This window comes from Pteropus alecto, unplaced genomic scaffold (genome assembly GCF_000325575.1).
Source record: "Pteropus alecto unplaced genomic scaffold, ASM32557v1 scaffold152, whole genome shotgun sequence".
Taxonomy (NCBI): domain Eukaryota; kingdom Metazoa; phylum Chordata; class Mammalia; order Chiroptera; family Pteropodidae; genus Pteropus; species Pteropus alecto.
The window spans coordinates 3,207,983-3,213,736 of NW_006432227.1; the positions used below are offsets into that span (position 1 = coordinate 3,207,983).

The 5,754-nt window shown below is 28.6% G+C and overlaps 1 pseudogene; it reads left to right on the forward strand.

The window, feature by feature from the left end:
• Positions 1–1,218: 1,218 nt before the first annotated feature.
• Positions 1,219–1,337, forward strand: LOC112475917 (annotated as a pseudogene).
• The last annotated feature ends 4,417 nt before the right edge of the window (positions 1,338–5,754 follow it).

Below are 5,754 nucleotides of genomic sequence, written 5' to 3' on the forward strand. Positions count from 1 at the left end.
TTACACACAAAAAAAGTCAGTACAATTTCTGGTGTTTGAGACAATACATGTTTTTTTTCTGTTGTAGCATTTACAATGAGACTGAGTCAAATTACAAGCGCTCTGTCAGTTTCTAAAGTTAGAACACATGAAGCTTTGTTCCTTACACAATACTTCCAAGTATTTGATTCAGTTTCTTTGAAAGCATAAAGAATTAAAAAAAAAAATCATTTTCCCTGAATATCTTCTTTTAAAGTATACAGTTCTGCTGTCTCTAGTCTGCTGCTTTTCTGACCAACTATGTGAAGTTAACATGTTCTTTTTTTGTGAGTTGATCAAGCTCCTTGGCTCATTCATTTTTATAGGTTGACAGTCCCATCTGAGTTTACAATCATGAAGTAGTAACATAAATAAGGTTTTCTTTTGCTCTTCTCCTATTTATTTTTCCTGTAAAACTCAAAATGTAATAAGGTGCTAAATTTTATTTTATTTTTTTTCTCATTTTGTGTCTCAGTTGGCAAGACCAGACAATATATCCAAATATTTCCAACTTAGTTGCAAATATTAAAGGTCTTTTAAACTCTTCTTTGAATTCTACATCATGATAAAATTAAGTGTGTAATATAATAGTTAACTTTCCATATCATGTTTCAATTTTGTTCAAATGATTCTGTGTCTAAAATATACTGTTTGTTTATATGGTGTGATGTTGGTATTCTCACTCTCCATGTAGTTAAGTATTTGTTTTAAGTTTTTGTGATGTGTTTCAGAAAAGGTAGTTTAATAAATTTTCATTATTGTCCTATCTTTATTAAAAATAGTTCTCGATGTAAATAGATAAAAGTTTAGCTCCTTTAAGACTTGTGGCCCTTTTGGCAATTTAAAGATAGGACCATATCCTGTATTGATCTGTATATACACAAATGTTTAAATATTTGAATAATGTGTATCTGATATAATCATATGCTAAAAACATAGAAAGTTTAATTTTAGATTTAGTAACCCTGACTTGCAACATATTATACAGAAAAACAAATCCACTATATATTCTCTGAAGTCATACCTTAAATTAGATTCAGCATACCAAATATTTAAAGAGTATACTCTGTGTGAAAAATACTGTTAGGTGCACAGTATCTATATATAACAAACTATTTTAATTTAAATGCTTGAATATGGTTCCATAGTGTAGCGGTTATCACATCTGCTTTACATGCCCCAGTGCAACAGTGGTCCATGGTCTACAGCCATGCCACCCTGAACATGCCCAATCCCATCTGATCTTGGAAACTAAGCAGGGTTGGTCCTGGTTAGTATTTGGATAGAAGACTACCAAGGAAGACCATGTGCTGTAGGCATAAATAATAATAAATGATAAAAATAAGTAAAAAATAAATAAATGCTTAATCAATATGAGGTCAACATGTGATTATAATAGATGTGTAATTATGTACAGGAAATGTTTGGTATGACAATGAAACTTTTACAATATAGAGAAATCCTAAACATCTTATTTTGAGAACTCACTCTGCTTTGCCAGCACAAGTATCTGAAAAACTTAAATGTCAGTGTGTCAATATAAAGAATATATCTACAAATAATTACATATAATACAACTTTACAGTTACAACAAATAACTGTAGCTTGTTTTTTTGACATTTTAAATTCTAATTTGTATTTTTATTTAGTATGTTATAAATAACAGAGAAATAAATAGTAAACATGACAGTTTACTATTGTAAAATAGTAAAATCTTTGTGTGAAGTTAATAGTATTTAATAATTGTTTGAATATGTCTGTCTAATTTCCTAAAGACAAGTATATGGTCTCTAGAATAAAAAGTTAGTAGTATCTACCATTTTTCATGATAATTATTTCCAACTATTCCTTTCAAAGTACTTCAATTTTTGGCTAAATAATTAGACTAAAATATATGGAGTTCCTCAGGCAAGGAGATGGCAGTGGTAGGGTTATTCTATGAAGAAGAGAGTGCAAATAAGAGTAAATGTTCTGATATAGATTGTTTTAATAACCTCCTTTTCTTCATATTGCTGTGAAACTCTGTAAATAAACAAAGTCATTTTAAACGATAAACACAAACACACACAAAAAATGCAAACATTTCCACGCAGAAATTATCTTTCAAAATTAGTTTTTCAGTGAATCAGACTTACTCAAATTTGTTTATTTATTTAAATAATTATAAACTATGTGATTTCTGTTAAACCGATAGAGATTTCAGTATAACAAAATATACAAATTACTAACTTCATTTCTCTGTTCTTTAGAAAGTACTTTAAAGATTTTAATTTCTTTAGTGATGGAGGTATATATTCATGATTCCAAGTGAGTTCAATAAGTACTACATAGGAAATAGTTTATTATTTAATAACTATAAGCAACATAATCAATATATATAATAATATTCACTTCTGTTATGGATAATAACTTATACTAATTTATTTTATTTTCCCAGTTGTAAATAGTGTAGCAAAGAACTTATTCCTGAAATATTCTTTCATTAGAAATAAATATTTGTACAGCTATTCACAATTCATCCACTTTACAAGAACAAAATGTTTCGCCAAATATGCCTATTATACTAAGCCAATATATTAAAAGTTTAAATAATTTTGTTCAACAGGTATATTAACATAATACCTTCTGAATAGATTCTTTGTATTTTATTAAAATGCATACATATATTTAAATATTTAATATTCTCATTTAAAATATATATTTATATTTCTCTAATAGTTTCTCAATTTTAACATTTAAATTAGATTATTTTATCAATGTACTTATAATCTGCAACAAATATTTTCCTTTTCTAGTCTTGTGAATTTTATTACATAGTAATAAAATTACTATGTGAATACTATTACATAGTATTCCTTCCTCCAAGTCTTTCATACCATAAAAATGGTAATTATTCTTGGGACTCATTCTCTTTCACCATCCATTATTCATTTACCAAATGCTGCCCCTTCTAACTAGAATTCTCTTGCATAGTTCCACTTTATTTTACTTATGCAAGAATTCTCTTGCATTGTTCCACTTTACTTCAACTCCCCTATTATTATGTGAGTCAGGGAAACCATTATCTCTTACCTAGGCAAATATAAAACTCATTTTTCTCCATTTGAGTCTCATCCAATCTATTGGTTAGGTTTTATAGCCTTAAGCCAAAACCTAATATGGCTCCCTAGTCAGATTTAGTCCTACAATTTTCTCTCTCATAAATCCACCTAATAACACAGTATTTCATGCATCCCAGGATGTTGTCTACCTATCTGGAGCTTGGCAAATATTTTTCTACCTCTGTCATCAAGGATAATATTCTCTCCACTTTGAAAATTATTTCCCTCCATTCTTTACCTTTTTAATTCTTAATGATCTTTCTAGACATGGCTCAAATATTGAATGGCTGCTCACTATCTCACTGATTTCAGAATTTTGTCTTTATAGGACTTATCAAAGTGTAAGTTTATATGAGTGATTATTTGTATATACCTATATAATATATTGGTTCATAAATTTTATAAGACAGACAGCCCTGTTCTGCCATAAGCCATAACATTTTAACTCATAGAAATCAGTAAGCATGTTTTAATGAAGAGACACGTGTAGAAATGAGATTTTTCTCAATTGTGAATAAAGATAAGAAGATGAAAGATTTCTAGATGAGTCTAAATGACTCTTGTTCTGGAGACACATATTATTTCTATTTCTTTGAAAATCACATATTTGGTGCTTGTTTACATTTATTATTTGCTTTTGGGGGAGTGCTCATCAGCTTAACAATAGATCAAATTTATCTTCACATTTATGTGCATTTTCATTTACATAATACATATCATTTTTATGCTGCTTTTTATGCTAGGCACTTTAGTAATCATTTCACATATATCACAAAATTTAATCAATTTGATTAACTAGCTTTCATTCATTTTCTCAACTATACCCATATACTCTATCTTCTCTCCCATTAATTTGTAAAAAAACTCTTCCAAAAATCTTGAAGACATCCATTACAAAAATCTCAAATTCAACATTTAATCTGTTATCAAATTCTCAATAGCTAACCTCCATGTAATGGCCTGCAAGACACTACATAATATGCCTTCTTGCTCCTATTCCTACCACTCTGACTTTGCCTACTGTAATTGGTGATGTCCTTGTTTATTGAACTGCACTCAGAGTAAATATTAATCAATTGGTTGATTTTTAAGCATCACCTTATTGGGAGCTATTTCTTCCTATTTAAAATTGCATTTACTTTCAAGGTTTTCCTTTTCTCATTTTTATATTTTTTTTCTTTAGCACTCATAACTATCTGTCATGTATTTTGCTTTTTCATTTGCCTGTTTCCATTTGGAAAACCATAACTGACATAAAAAGAAAAAATTTGCTATATTTTTACTGCTACCTACTTAATTCCAAAATAATGCCCAACACATAGTAGGCCCTCAATTAATATTTTTAATAGATAATGCTGTCTTATCCAAAATTATAAATAAAATGTAATAAAAGAGAACACAAGATTTGAACGTCTTGACCACAAAACATTTCCGTCTACCACTTTCTTGCATATTTTAACCTATATTTGTTAAGTTCTATATAATAATGTAAATTTTGTGTGAAACAAGTCATTTCCCTATGACTTGACTTTACATGATTACTCATATCATGTAAAACAGTACATTTTACCATACTGAAGATAGTTGACATAGATGAAAAAGTAAAATAAGCTAAAATAAAAAGTACGTTGTTGCATAAATATTCAAGGCTTTTAAAAACGTGGTATTGTAGTTATATATTGATGTAATGAACAAAAGTTAAGTCTAATTATCACAAAATGTACTACAAAGAAAACTTAGGAATGAATTCTTTCTGCACGTGATACTTTTTAGTGAGCACATTTTCAAAGTGATTTAAGTTCAGACTTTAAATAATGATGGTGAATGGAAATAAAGCATCTAATTCTCCAAAAAACACATTAACATTAGGATCAGAAATATATTTACCATGAATCTAGTTAATATTAAACTTTAGGGCACCTAAACTGCATGGAATGATTTTAAGATATTATGCCTAATTTTTTATTTTATTCATGTTTTTATATCATCTTTATTAATGAAAACTCTCCTATACCATATAATTTCTCCATGTATTCTGAAAACAATAGTTGCTTTTGAGAGTAGAATAAAAATTATTCATTAAGGCAAAATTCTCACAGGCAAAGAAAAAAGTTTAAAAAAATGGAAATCAATCAAATATTGAACAATGGAAAGCTAATGAATGGATGAGTGTTAACTAAATTAGTAGACCATAAAAATGGAAATTTTAAATTGGTAGTGGAGATAAATAATTATCAACTTTATTTATAACATAGTATTTATTAACACTTCATGAATGACAGCATCTGATATCTCTGCAAGTAGTGATAAGACCGTTCTCACAAAGCTAGAATAATCATTTGAAATTTATTAAAAAAATGAGAAGATTCTTGAATTCCTTTCTCTGTCACTTTCAGACAAGACTGACAGTCCCTCAAACTAACAATAGAATGCCAATTTGTTCTCTAGAGATAATACAAGTCCCATTATTTAGAGGAATTCTGACATTGTTATAAGCAGAGATATTACGCCAAAATCAGAAATCATAATTACATATACAAACTGAAAGTTGATAACAATCTCCACCTTCACTTTGAGGTCTACCATCAACAAAGACTTTCCAGAAATAGTCTCTGACCAGCCCAAGAGGAAATAC